The 15,289-nt window shown below is 41.1% G+C and overlaps 1 long non-coding RNA gene across 1 annotated transcript; it reads right to left on the reverse strand.

Annotated features, from left to right (window-relative positions):
* Positions 1–8,214: 8,214 nt before the first annotated feature.
* Positions 8,215–14,842, reverse strand: LOC116071139. The gene is made up of 4 exons (XR_004110729.1): positions 14,303–14,842; positions 11,828–11,919; positions 9,331–9,618; positions 8,215–8,442 (listed from the first exon to the last, which is right to left on the reverse strand). It is a non-coding gene; the product is annotated as an uncharacterized LOC116071139 (long non-coding RNA).
* Between the last annotated feature and the right edge of the window lie 447 nt (positions 14,843–15,289).

Consider the following 15,289-nt stretch of genomic DNA (forward strand, 5'->3'; position numbering starts at 1 on the left):
CAACTATATCTTAGGTAAGGTGTTACTACTGTGAACAGACACCATGACCAAGGCAACTCTTTCTTATTAGGACAACATTTAATTGGGGCTGGCTTACAGCTTCAGAGGTTTAGTCTGTTTTCATCAAGGCAGGAACATGGCAGCATCCAGGCAGGCATGGTGTAAGAGGAGCTGAGAGTTCTACATCTTCATCTGAAGGCTGATAGCATAATATTCCCTTCCAGGCAGCTAGGGCTAGGCTACTAAAGCCAACACTCACAGTGACACACCTACTCCAACAAGACCACACCTCCTAATAGTGCCACTTCTTAGCCCAAGCATATACAAACCATCACAAAATGGGAAGGCTTGGAAGATGGTTACTATATCAAGTGATGGTACAAGACAGAGGTTGGTCAATGAGCCACACATTCATCATGTTTTCACAAGAGTAGTCTAAGCCAGAGACAGAACTTTGGAATGGATCAGAGTGTGGGGGATCTTCAATACCAAAGTGAAGAGCAATGGCTTTTGACTTAGAACTATAGGAAATTCCTAGGAGATTGTGGCTAATAGTGATGTGCACTTCTAACAGTGATGAGGGTGCTTCTGCAGGTATACAAAAACAAACAAAACAAAAACAAAAGCAAAAACAAACAAAGAGGCTGATGAGAAATAGCCTCCTTTCTTCAGTATCTCTGTTTGCAGCTCTCCAGTTTCACCCTGGTGTGAGAAATGGGATTCTATGCCCTCATGTTAAATTTTCTGTGCACTGAGTTGTAAAAGCAATTGCCAATAAGAATTATTTCATGTACACATAATCCCCTGTGCAGCATGCTGCAAATTTATTCATGATCTTCTCCAGCTAATACGAGGGAAGTCAGCTGCCGTGCCAAAATGACAGGATGATTTATACGGAAAACTGAAATACACATTAAAATTCTTCATTTGATCTTCTGCTCTGGAATCTGAAGGGGAGTTTGAGGAAGGGTGGAAAAAAATAACTGGTCCAAAGGTGAGATGCACGGGGAGATGAGCCACACTGACACAGGAGGCAGAACTTATGTGTTGCTTGAATAAACCGGATAAAGATACCAAAAAAAAAAAAAAAAAAAAAAAGATGGCACCAGAAAGTAACGGCTAGAACAAGTAAGAGTTATAGACTTTTTTTTTTAATAAAAAATCTGAAAACACGTCATGGTGCAAGCCCATTTTATTAAAGAAAGCGAGCCGGGCATATTGAAGTTTCGTTGCTTAGGGACGAGAGCGTAACTCAGTGATCCTTAGCTGCCCTGCAAGCTGTGTTGTCTCTTCAAAGGTCCCATCTCAGCAGAACGCGCTTTGAGCCCAGTTCTGTAGGGTGTGCGTTCATTAGCATGGTTGCTCTAAGACTGAGCCTCTCAGTGCTAGTTGGCTGAGCTCACTCCTCCTGACCGTGTCCTGACCTTTGCTGCTGCTCTTTCGAGCACCAATTTATGCCTAGCTCGCTGATGACCCAGCATTCGCCTTTGACTCTTCCGTTCTTCTTCATTTCCTCTTAAATTTCACAAATGGGCTTTGGTAAGATCATTCTAATGAGCTTGGGGCTCTTAGATGTTTTCTGTTCGTTATATCCCATAAACTACTGTCATATTTATATTTATAAAATGGATTTCATCCTTCTCTCCTGGGAGTAAAGCCTCATTGCCATCCAATTTCTTTCTGATTCAAATCCAACTTCTTTATAGCTGTCCCTTCAAGGATAGTGCTCCGCAACTGAGCCCCAACTCCTAACATGCCTCCAGAGAAGCATACCCTGACTATGTATATATGACTAAATCTGCGTGTGTATGTGCACACACGGAACACATACATATGTGTAGATACTCATTATTTTTATATTTGTATATATTATTTGTATATATTATTACATTATTTCACTTTGCCAATTACCTTTTATCCCAGTTAGGGTGACTGTTGCAATCTGAGGAGAGAAGAGTTTATTTCACACGCAGTTCCATGATGAGAGTCCGTTATCAAAAGCAGTGAGGGCAGCAACTCAAACAGTGCAGGAACCTGGGAGGAGAAGCTGATGCCAAGGCCATGGAGGGCTGCTGCTTACTGGCTTGCTCATTATGGCTTTCGTGGCCTAGAACAGCCTAGGCATGGCAACATGCACAATGCGCTGGACCCTTCCACATCAGTTACTAATTAAGAAAGTGCCTTACGGCCTAATCTTATTGTGGCATTTTCTCAGTTGAGGCCCCCTCCCCTCCAGTAACTCTCTCTTGTGTTATTGACATAGGAACTAGCAGGTGCACCTCTCACGGGTTCCATGCTAATCTGTTCCCAGAGGATCTGTGCTCCATATCAGATCTGACTCATTTGTGCCTATCAGCTTCCTTCCTGCTACCCATACGTCAGTGAGTGGGCAGAACTCCCCTCCCACCCACCATTTTTACTTTATGTTTAGCATTCAGTAGATTTCTGACAAGCTGCAAACCCTTTGGCATAAAGAAATCAAACACGTGAAAGACAGTGGGATCCTAAGGAAGAAAGAACAGCTACCAAGATGCGCTGATGTATTTCAACTGCAAGCCACCACTATCCCTACAGTGTTATATCCTAGACAGTGATGCGACACTTTGTATATGTCAATCTACCTTATGAAGTTTTTAATAAAACTCTGTGGTGTTTATGAATGTATATGTGCATGAGGGAAATAGTTTCTTCTAATTTCAGCATTTTTCAATGTTATTGGCCTCTCCCCAATACATTTGAGTAAAATTATCAATACAGCTTAATTGAAATAAAGTATACTAGCTTTTTAATTTTCAAAATATATAGCACAAGTACCACTTCATAAAACAGAAATACTGTATTGAGCAAATAAGTGTGTGGCTTTTTTTTTTAAGTGAAATAAATATTTTTAACAGTTTAAGTTGTGCAACTAGAAACAGTTTTGGATATAATGTGGAGATGAAGCAGTTTCTTAGCCTTCCACATGGCTGGTTTCTTCCACGTTTTAAAATTTAAAATAAAACTGTCCTCTTTATTTAAATTTAGAGTTTCACTACTTCCGAGTAAATTAAGTGAATATTATTATACATGTTTGCCAAAAAGCTATTTCTCCTTTGGTTTTTCAGGAAAAATAAACTACCACAAATTTTAAAAATGTATACCAAGATTTAATAAGAAAAATTTCACTCCAAAGGCAATCTGTGTGCCAAGCTCTTTAGTTTACTGATTTAATATCAAACATTCAAGCATAGCCTAGCTTATCTACACTATGTATCTGTTTCCTCCTAATTGAAATGTTCCCCTGTGGAAGAAGAGGGCTCAAGGGGTTCATCAAACCAGTAATAGACTAAAAGACTCATGGGTCTCCTCCACTTTGTAAGATGAATGACAATACAGTGAGAGAGATTCTTTGGTGTTGTGTATCTCTGTGACTTGTGTGGGGGCTTGAGTAAAGGCGAGTTCATGAGGGCCTTCCATGTGGTCATGTTGCCCTGCTCATTCATACTCTTATTAGTAACCCCAATAAACTCCTTAGTTCACTAAGGTAGTTTTGGACAAACCAGTTCTTCAATCTACCATCTCCCTCCATGTCTGGGCCGAACAGAAAAAACGTTCCCATCAAATTATAATGCTCAAGTTCAAGTGTAGAGCCTCCAGAGTCTCGGCTGCTCTGTGTTCAAGGGCAGGCTTGCACGGTGGTCTGACCATGTTCAACCTCAGCTGAGAGGAAATGCATATAGATTATCAACCTAGAACAGAGAATGGTAACCGAGCTGAAAGGGGACAGGGGTGCAGAGTCAGTCATTTCTCAGGTTGTTGATTCTAAGTTTAGGATAAGGGATTTCAAATTGATGAAGTTTTTAAAAGTCAACTTAACATGTTAGGATCATCTGTGAAGAGTGAACCTCAACTGAGAAGAGGCTCCCCTCAGATTGGCATGTAGTCAAATCTGTGGGGGATTTTACTGACTAGTGATTGATTTGAGAACACTGACACTTTGTGCATATGGTCCTGGCTTGTACATAAGAAGAGATTGAGCAAGTGTTGGGAAGCAAGCCAGTGAGCAGCATGCCCCAGCACCAATTCCTGTCTCTAGGTTCCTGTTTGAGTTCCTGCCTGGCCTCCCTCTTCATGTTTGGCTGCAAGCTTTCATAGGAAATAAACCATTTCCATTTCAAGTCACTTCTGATTATAGTGCTTATCACAGCAATAGAAGGCAAACTACTCTGGGGATTGTACTGGTGAGAAGGCCATTGGGAGTGTTTGGAACTTGGTCCTAGAAAAGCCATTAGTACTCAAAGCTTAATAGACTGTTCTACAAGAGCTTTCAAAGTAAGAGTGCTGAGAGGAATGTAGACAGTGGAAGCCTGGATTGTGAAGGTCCAGAGAGAAGCTCAAAAGTCCCTCAAAGACTCTATCTACTCATGTCATATTTTATATTGAGAAGTATGTGGTTTCTTGTCAGCTGGGGCTACAAATCAACTTTGATTAGCAAGAAACAAGCATCATTGAGGCAAAATCTGGGAAATATTTTCTCAGGGCCAGCACACAGAGCTTTCTTTGGTCCAGTAGGGCCAAGGCTTCATCTGATGCTGAGAGTTAAGCTTGGTAATGTGTAAGAGTCTCTTATGCAGTACTGGTTTTGATGACACACATGAAGGCTGTATGATTGAAGGGTATGGGAAAGCAGATGAGGCTTGGCACTGTAAGAGGTCAGGAGGGGCCCCTAGTAGAGGTGTGTAGTTGAGAAGACTACAGAATTTGAAGGAATCATGGAAAGAAGTTGAGGTGTGGAACCATGATAAGTAGGTAGGCTCAGAGGCCGTTGTGAAAGTATAGCCTCAATTATAATGAATATTCTAAGATATTGGAGATGCCAAGACTGTGGGAAACCACGAAGGGCATCAATAGGTGTGGAGTGGAGCCTGCCAGGTTGAGCTTAAGAGACAAGCTGCATATGCTGAGGGAGGCTTAGCTGGAGAAGTGCAACTGTTTTACCCACTTGGAGACCAGAAGCTCATGAATGAGAACCATATATCAGACATAGCTGTTTTATACTGTTGGAGTTTAGTTCTGCATTGATCTAATTGTAACCATGCCCTAGTTCTTCCCTCTTGGAATAAGAAAGTACATAATTTATTGACTTTAGACTTTAAAAGAGATATTGAGTATTTTAAAGAGACTGAACACTTTAGCTGATGTAGTTTGGTCAATGTGACATAAACTAGTCATCAGTGAAGACGGAAGCTCAGTTGAAATGATGTCTCCATCAGATTGGCCTATAGGCAAGTGTGTGACACATTTCTTGCTTATAGATTAATGTGAGAAGACTTATAATGATTGGTCTGAGAGGCCTCATCGTACAGTATGGAGTGTCACCTCAGGGCAGGTGGTCCTGGATCGTATATAGAAGCAGGCTGAACAAGCCTCAAGCAAGCCAGTAAGCAGCGTTCTTACATAGCCGGCTCTACTTTCTCTCTAGGTTCCTTCCCTGACTTCATTTACTGATGGACTGTGACCTAGGACTTGAGAGTCATAAAATGAAAGAAACCCTTTACTTCCCAAGTTGCTTTTGGCAATGGTGTTTATCACAGTAGACTAGAACAGACTTGTAGAAAAATGCTAGTAGGTGAAAAATGGAAGCTTTAGGGTTAGAGATCCCCTGGGATGAAATCCACCTTTGTAACTTCTCAGCAAAATATTTAACCTCTTTGATATGTAGGGTTTTTGTCCTCAATATGGCAACCATTCTTACCAAAATTCTTACTGTATAAACTCAGTATAAGGCAAATCAATTGATTTTTTGCAGAGCCAAAGCAGGCAGCAAATGCTTGAGTATATCATGCATTAAGCATGCGTGCTAAGAGCCCCAGTAGCTGTGGAAACCAGGGAGACTGGCCTGGAAGGCGTTCTTGGGAGCTGGCCATCTCTAACGACGAGGCAGCCTTTTCACTTTCCCTGAGAACTGGCATTCTTGTGGAACAGGAATTTCAGAGTGGTTAGATGTTCAGAGAACACTATTGACCTGATTGTAGAGCAGAAATGTTCACAGGAGGATCATACAGAAGTTATGGACACAGAAGCCTCCAAGAAATGGCTGGGACTTGGTAAGACCCTGAATGCTGGATTTGCCTCTTTCACACAAACTGCCAGACCTAGGATTCAGGCATCATGCTTCACACCCATGCCTATTGAGGCTAGAATGGCTTCCCCAATGTCCACTAGGCTTCATCACACTTCATTCAAGAGCATGTTTAGCGAAATTTACAAGTAATGGCTGTCCACAGTGTGTTGGAATGATTGATAATTTAAAAAAAGAGTCATTCTTGGACCACTCTTATTCTTATTCAACTCATGTAATGTACAGCCAGGACAGAAAACCACTGACACCAATATATTAGTCTACAGCCAAAAGGAGTTGAAAGATTAGTGATTACAAATTGATTCTTCAATTATAGTTACTTGCTCTTAACTCTGGTTGTGAAAATAATTGTTATCTTGGATTCAATATCAAATTCTAATTTTGTTTAGTTGCTATCAATGGAGATTTCCCTTGGAAAATTCCCAATAACACACTTTCTTAAATTCTGTCTTAATTTTAATATGTGTGTGTGTGTGTGTGTGTGTGTGTGTGTGTGAGAGAGAGAGAGAGAGAGAGAGAGAGAGAGAGAGAGAGAGAGAGAGAGAGCAGCTGCCCATGGAAGCCAGATGAGAACGTTGGATCCCCTGGAGCTGAGGTTAGAGGCTGTTGTGAGCTGCCTGTCAGGGGTGCTAGGAACTGATTTCAGGTCCTCTGGAAGACAAACGAGGGTTCTTAACCACTTGGCCATCTCCCAGTCCCATAACATGCCCTCTTCAAACACACCCAAGATAAAAGAGAATATCTGAACAAAGGTATGAGGAAAAAAAATCTAAAGTTGTAGGAACACATGGACTTGATACTAAAATTAGATCAAAGCTCTAATTAATGAATATTTTTAAAACTTCTTGTATTATTATTTCAAATAATCTACTTGAAAACTTGCTGATGTACACAAGGGACTCCAGGATTTTGTGAGCCTTGCTCCCAGTAGTGCTTATCTTTCAATAAGGACACAAACTACCTTCCTTGTGACACTTATGTCACCATAAGTTACTTCCTGTGGCTAGTGTCTATGACTGTCATAGAAGTATGTTTCCAGCTCTTCTCCCATTCCATGGTTACCCCACAAATTTGTTGTCATCAAGAGTTATTTATTTGTATGTTTATTTATTCCTGTCAGCCTTGTGATAAAGGTTAAGACAAGATGCTTCCGGAGTCACATGCCTGACCCTCCTTTTTTTCTCTGCAGCACACATGCAGGGCTCCAACCCACCCAGTATCGAGCAGCATGCTGGCTCACCTGTATAAGTCCTGCATCTATGAGATGTGGCTACAGTCTGTTCGTTTACTATCAGTCCATATGGCCCATTGACAGTGGATAGCAACTTTGCCCATCATTATAGTTAAGTGGTTGACAGATGACAGATGTCAGCTAGAGATGGCTCCTTACAGAAGGACAGCCTATCACTAGCCCCTCCCAAAAGAGGGGACAAGAACCCAGGTAACAGACAGCTTGGCCCGCCTGGATTAGGCAATCATTGAAAATTCTGGCCAGGAACTTATATTTTAGGGTTTCCTTTAAGAACTTGTCACTCAACTCCATATGCACTGTTCTCTCACATCCCTGTACATTTTTCTCACTGTCATTCAGACTCTTGACAGTACTTCACAGAAGAGTGTTCTCACAGATAAACAAACTGCTGATAATCGAACAGAAAGGCTAGCAGTGTGCAAGGCACCACAGGGAAACACCCTTGCTGTGGAGTGCAGCTTCCTAGGGTGAGAGCTGCTTATTCACAGAAGCCTCATCACTTCCATTTCAAAGAGGAAGTTCTAAAGTACTTCTGTCTTCTCACAGCTTCCTCTGTGTTGCTAAGGTTGAAACTTCCTGAAGGTTCTCTTGTCCTCAGGTGGTGCTCTCTAGCTGGCCATCTGTGCACAGGCTGTTTCAGATTGTGTCTTCAGGGCTGCACACAGAGCACAAGCCAGCAATGGAGGGGATGGCTCTGCTCAGATGGACAGAGGTATCCTTCCTTAGACACATTCCTCATCAACTCTTCCAGATGAGGTTGGGAATCCCTACTCCATCACATCTTGCAAACTCATGCTGCTTTGTGCTTTTGTTTATGTTACATAGATTCTTTTTACACCACACCCCTTTATTTAGCAACTGAATCTTTTGTTACTTGAGCATTTCATACATGGATACAATGTGTTTTGATGAGATCACCCTATTCCCCATCCTCCAGTTACACCCATTTTCTTCTCAACATCATGTGGTTTCTGAGTGAGTCCACTCTGTGCTGCCTGTATGTGTATTGGTGCAGGACAACCCACTGGAGTATGGAGAGAGCCTTGCAGGAGCTGCATCCTGGATGAAACTGAAAAAAAGTTAAATCTAATACGCATTTATTACAGGAATATAATATGTAATTAAAAGGACTATGAATATTTTGACATAAAAGTACGAAAGAAACTATTACAAAACACGTGTATTTTCTCATCTATTAGTAAGTAAAGAAACTTCTCCAGAACAAAAATTACGTGTGTGTGAGAGAGTGTGTGTGTGTGTGTGTGTGTGTTTGTATGAATAGAGGTCTTCCTAGGAGAAAGAATGTCCCTTTAGTGAGCTTTCCAGAGAAAATATATGTTAAATAAATGCATAACCTTGACAAATTAAAAAACTGATATATAATTATGATTTTATATTTGTCATCAGATCTTTTGGTTCACATATCTTTATCAGCCTAAGAATTTTCTTAAATAAAAGTTGAACAGAGAGCATCAACAGAATTCCCCTGAATAGGGCTGCATGTTTGGTTTTTCATGGTGTTTTCTCTAGTGACTCATGTCTGAAGTTGTCCACATCTAATTTGTCACCGACATGTTGGAGGTTCATAGCCTCCACAAGTCATTACCATGTGTGGCAAAGATATACATTCCGGCCCTGTCAATTCAATGGTCATATATAGTGTAAGAGCCTCACGTTTTTTCCAATCCATGTCACTGTAGCACATGAATGCTACGGGCCATGCATTCACTTGCCAGCATGCTGCCCTTCAAGTTGTTCTTACCTGTAACAATTAAATGTACTCAAGGGCTCACCTGTAGGCTAGTACTGGAAGCCTTTGGAATTCATGTAGCTCACTGAATCCAGGGGTTATATGACCCACATATTGGCAAAGGTTTTAGAATTCACAGGAGGCTTCCAAGTCCATTTTCTATGCTGACCTTGGGAAATTAAACTATTAGAAGATCTAGTTCCTTACCTGTTTGGACAAAGATATCACATAGAGATGGGACTTTGGGAAGAATTATCATTGAGTGGCTACTGAATGCAAGGATCTGGCGGGAGTCTCTAGTATGGCTGTCAGTTAGCATGGTTTGCCTCCTCTGTGTCCATGCAATCACCTGCTTAGGATGTTTCTTGCCGATTGAGTCCAACAGAGAGCATCTCACATTGGCATTTCAGATCAAGAACAATGAAAATCCAATACTCTTGTCAATTGCTCTACAGATCAACGCTGTTTAACCTGGCGTGTTAGAATCCACGTTGTCTATAGAAACTGTGGAAGAAAGGCAAGCTGTGTTCTCCTAGATAAAGAAGAGGAAGGATCGGGTTTGATCTTATTAATTGCTGATTGACATTGGGTTCGCTTTACTTAAAGCATTTGTCCCACTTAAACCATTTAAAGGATTTGTGTGTATGGGGGGTACTCTTGAGGACTGAGCTAGTTGATATATGAAAAATAATCATGTGGAAGACAGTTCACTGGACAATGCTAACACTGTGTGTGCTATGGCTTACACATTTACTATTATTACTATTGTGTATGCATGCACCCTGGGTATGTGTGGAGGACAGAGGCCAACATCAGTTGTTGTTGCCAGGTAGATGTCTAAGCTGATGTTTTAAAGCAGGGTCTCTCACTGGTCTGAGGTTGGCTGATTCACTACGCTCTCTGGCCAATAAGCTCTTGATTCTCCTGAGTCCTCCTGTCTCTGCCTCCCCAGGGCTGGGATTACAAGATTTAACTACCATAATTTGCTTTTCAGCATAGGTTATGAGGCAACCAGCTCAGGTCCCCATGCTTATGGGCCATGTGCTTTGCTAGCTGAGCCATTGCTCTATCAACACCATCTGTGGACAAAGGTGTGGCAGTCACTGCCGTGGAGACAAGCTCTGACAAAGTCATCTGGCTTACTGTTCTCTCTCCTCGCCTGCAGCTTCCCTTCCACATTGCTGTTTGTACATATGCCTCAAAGGCCAGGCATCTTGCCCCTCCTCATCTGTGGCCTCTCTATCTTCTGAACTCTGATTTCACATACACTATAGTGAACCAGTTAAACAAAGCCTGATGCCCCATCAGAATTCCCAAGTGCTTATGTCTCTCCTCTTAGAAGGATATACACTGGGAGGCAAGTCTTGCTTCGTGGCTCAATGTTCTACTGGTAACACTTGTCATAAGTTGCTGAATTTGTGATGGGTACTGATGCTGACAAATTCTATGGTTAAAGGTGTTTTAAGGCAGAACTGGAAATGAATAGACTTTTCAGAGCAAGACCATTTCTAAAGTGGTAGTGTCACTATCCAGCGTGGGCTGTGGGGAGACAGCAAAATGACCGTCACCATGGGGCTGGTTGATGGTACCTCGTTAGTGATGGGAGATAATGTGATGATAAGGACAAGATTCATTGACCTTTCAAAGGTTTTTGATTTACTAAATGACACTGTTGGATAAGCTAATTAAATCTGGCTCTTCTCCTGCAGTGATAGCCGGGTTCTGATCTTATTTGATTAGAAAGAAAAATCCAGGGTTGTTGTAAGGCTATCAGCTTGATTTATTACTACTCCTATCTGATAGTGCCTTGAGGCTCAGTAACTGATTGACTTTATTTTATTTATGCTAAAATGATCTTTTTATTGTTGGAGATAACACAGGGATTTGCTCATAGAGCAATGATAATACCACTTCAAATAATGTTTCTCTTAGTGTCTCAGGTTGCCTTCTTTCTCAACATACTTTCTTTCTGATCCACTACACCTGCCACCAAGGAAGATTATGAAAGGTAAGATTGCTAATGGTGACAACCTGGTCTGGCGGCAAATGACCTGGACACATAGACAGACAAACAAATCAAAATCTAAGAATAAAGTAGAAAAGCAAACATGCTGACAGTAGTTTGGTTAGCATGTCACCTCATCATTCTCCAGGTAATTCTGTGTGTGTGTGTGTGTGTGTGTGTGTGTGTGTGTGTGTGCTCATCTGTATTTCAATGGTATTTCTCTTAGCTTTTAATTTTCTCAGTTTTTAAGCCAATTTACCACTGTCAAGTCAAGTCGCACACTGAACCATAGAGCTCTTCGTACAGAAAACAAAATAGCTTCATCTATTTTTAGACTGAGACATAGATTTAGAATATTTGACATCCACAAAGAGCTCTTAATTCTATTCTTCCATCAAAGGGAATTTTATTCAATTCTTTGTGGACTTGAGATTATACAGAATATAAACCATTATACTTTTCACATGAAAATAAGCTTATATTTCAAAGCTTGAGAGTACAGATTTTCTTTCTTTAGACATTGAAAGACACACCTGTAAATAGTCATGAAAGCATTCTACCAAACTCTAGGAATGAAATTAATCATAGCCAAGAGACAGTAGTATAGAAGAAGAAATTGGGTTTCTGGTCTTTCTATTACAATATGAAGGAGCAGCATTGAATTAAGATATCATTAGCTATATATCAACAATGCCATACCTATCTGCTTTTCCCAGGAGGCACAGAACCATGTTTCAATACAAAACTTGTACAGAAATATTCACAGTAATTTTATTTCTAGTAGACATGACCTAGAAAATAAAACCCTGAAATGGTCACATACAGATGAATGGGTTAACAGCAAATGAAACATGAAGATACCAACCTCATGACTCTGAGATTAAATGAAGAAGACAAGCTCTTAATTCATTTGTATACTCTAAGAGATATGAAATCATTTGTAGTGATGAGAAATAGACCAACAGTTGCCTGGGAGCTGATATGGGAGCCGCTATGAGACTGGATGGAGACAGGGTAGGGAGCTGGGTGTCTATTGAGGACACAGCAACCATGGTGCATGTTTAGAATAGTTATTTTACTGAATTGGCTCACAAGACTTGGGACCCATGGGGTCAAAATCCAGTGGAGAGTCAAGCAAGCTGAAGTTCACTCATCTGCGCATTCAGTTCATTCACAAAACTACTTTTAAAGCAATGTTCAGAATAATGCTGGCCTCTGGCCCAGACAAGTTAGCATGCAGAATTAACCAACACAAAAAAGGTTGAGGGTCTCAGGGTTCAAAACTGATTATATTTGTTATGTTGTTGATTTTACAGGTGCATACATCAGTTAAATTTATAAACTTTATATTTCACATATGCCAGTTATATTCCAATAAGGTTTTTAAAATGCATAGGTTTTAATGTTCCTGTTATATGTTATAAAATGATTAGTAATGAATCCCATACTTCATGAATGGACTGGTCCATCAGTATATTTATACTCTGATGCTCTCATTTGGAGATGATGGGAGATGGGAACCTGCTTAGTGAAAGTGGATTGCTGTTGGTGTGCCTTTGAAGTGTATGGTGTCCCTGTTTCCTTCTGTCTGTCTCTCTATTCTCTGATTACTACCAGGTTCACCGTGTCCACCCCCCCCATTCCCACTTCTACACTGTTATTCTTTACCTCAGGTCCAAAGAAATAGATTTAACCAACCTTGGACTGAATCCTCTAAACTTATAAATCTATGTAGAGTTTTCCTCCTTGAAAGTTGATTTTGGAAATTCTACTCTGAAAAGGAAAATCCATGTTTGAGATAAACAGGATTTCTGACACCCATTCTGGCAAAATTGAAGCCTTTAAATTTCTAGTGTTACAATTTGTCATAAATAATGTAGTTCGTAGAAAGAGCCTGCTTCTTGGGCACATGCTGTGTAGTGGTGATCAAGAGGTAACAGGCATATCATAATCTGCTCATAAATCTACTCTGACAGGAGCCCTGTGTGTCATGGACCATGGCTTCTGACAAGATAATTAACCCAGAAAAAGAATCTATGTTCTGCACTTTTTCTACCCACTTCTGTCTCTTCTAGCAATTGGTCAATAATAATTTTAGTAGCAAAGCAAACCTTCAAATTCTGTCTTCTTTCTTATGAACAGAAACAAATTAAATTCACTTCATGGTCATAAATGCTAATGAGAATCTGAGCCACATGCTAAATGAAAGTGCAAATGCTAAGTTAATATTTCGTAGGCCCTGTGGGTTTGGGGCCTTCTGCAAGGGTGATTAGTGGATTTTACACTGAGGAGAATCACACTGTTGAATTTTAATATTTGTTTTTAAAGACTTTTCTCATCTCCTAGGTCATCAATGAAAGTAGACAGAGCCTGCAGTGTCTATGAGCCCTTCTGGGGTGCCTTCTTCTATTGGGTTTAAAATCACCCCCAGTAACTGCCTACCTAATTAAGGGTCCCAAGTAAGGACCCTTTTTACAGGGTCACAGGACAGAGTGTCTACTCAGGAACAGGTCACTAACCATGTGCTCCAGAGTCATAAATGATTTAGGACAAATTATCTACAATGAAAGAACATCTCTGAGCCCACAGATGGAATCACAGATGTAAAGTTTAATCCACCAATGTTTTGTTGTTGTTGTTGTTGTTGTTTGTTTGTTTGTTTGTTTTTCAAGACAGTGTTTCTCTGTATAGCCCTGGCTGTCCTGAAACTCACTTTGTAGACCAGGCTGGCCTTGAACTCAGAAATCTGCCTGCCTCTGCCTCCCAGGTGCTGGGATTAAAAGCATGCTCCACCATCCCCAGCAGGGATTCTTTACACTCTAAATTTCAGTCACACCTTTCTGAATAGACACTGTCTACCCAAGGCCTGAGCACGTAGTTTGAAAGGTTCATATTGGAGGATGTTCCCTTTGCCTGAGAAAGAACCTGGCATGAGGCTATTCTGTGCCTAGAGCTCAAGGTGTCTGGTTTCAGGAGTAATTCAAGGGGCAGAGTCAGATGGAGTGAAGTGGCCTGGTTAAGGGAAAGCTGAACTAGGTAGACGCAAGTGAGGAAGACCTTGTGTTACAGACTGGCTTGCTCCTCCTAAGAAGTCCAATCCCTTACACTTTCCCACTGTCCTCTGGTCTCCTATTACGGGAGAGCCCCATAAATATCTGTCCTCTCCCATCTAACATTATAACTGTGGCCTAGAGCGATGAAACCCTGAAGCATCTCCCCAGAGCCAATCCATTGATCGACTGCTGTTTTTTCTACAGCACTAATGACCACAGTGAGACCCAGACCATCTTTGAAATCCAGGCAGAAGCATTGTGGGTATTTCCAGGGAGCTGTAGCAGCAGCATTGGGAGTCATTTGCTGGTGGGTCATTTATTCTTCATCACAGCGAGGCAAGGGGAGACTTTCTAAAATGCTTGTCTACTGTCCCCTGATTAAAGCCTACGTCTCTGTACAAGCCTTTTCTTTCTAACCCAGAATGTGCCCCCTGTGACCACTTCACTCCCAGACTGGAGAAAATGACTCCAGTAATTACCAACTGGATCGGTACGCGTGGCTCTACAGGCTGTGCTTAAGTGCCCTGTTGTAGCAAGTGACTCCAGCACTCTCAGATGCTCTAGCAACATGGTAGTCCCAGGATGGGTACTATACAGGACTGCCATTTACATCCATCATATGAAATCCCATGCTCTGCTCTGGTTTCAAAGACCTAGGCTTGACAAAGGGCAAGGGAGACCCATGGATAGACACATGTCACAATGGGAATTATTTGTGTGTGTGGTCTTGTGGTATGGTCTTGTGGTATGTGTGTGTGTGTGCATGCATGCACACACAAACTCCATGTCTGAAATCAGCTAAAAAAAATAATAAACAAGCTTGGGGTGATCATGGTATCCAGGTGCCATCATGTTGTAGGTAGAGAATACAGGCATAGAATTTCTTACCAGGCTGATAATGAAATTGCTCATTGAAGCTAGAAATAAAAATAATCTAAGGATTATTATGAGTTGAAATTTCTGTTCTTTGATGAAAACTGATTCAGAATCCCAGGCGAGGAAACAACTTAAGGAAGGCCAATTTCATGTTTTCAAGGAAGGCCAATTTCATGTTTTCAAGGAAGGCCAATTTCATGTTTTCATTTGCTTGTGGGCTCCCAGTAGTTTT

This window comes from Mastomys coucha, unplaced genomic scaffold (assembly GCF_008632895.1).
Source record: "Mastomys coucha isolate ucsf_1 unplaced genomic scaffold, UCSF_Mcou_1 pScaffold22, whole genome shotgun sequence".
NCBI lineage: Eukaryota > Metazoa > Chordata > Mammalia > Rodentia > Muridae > Mastomys > Mastomys coucha.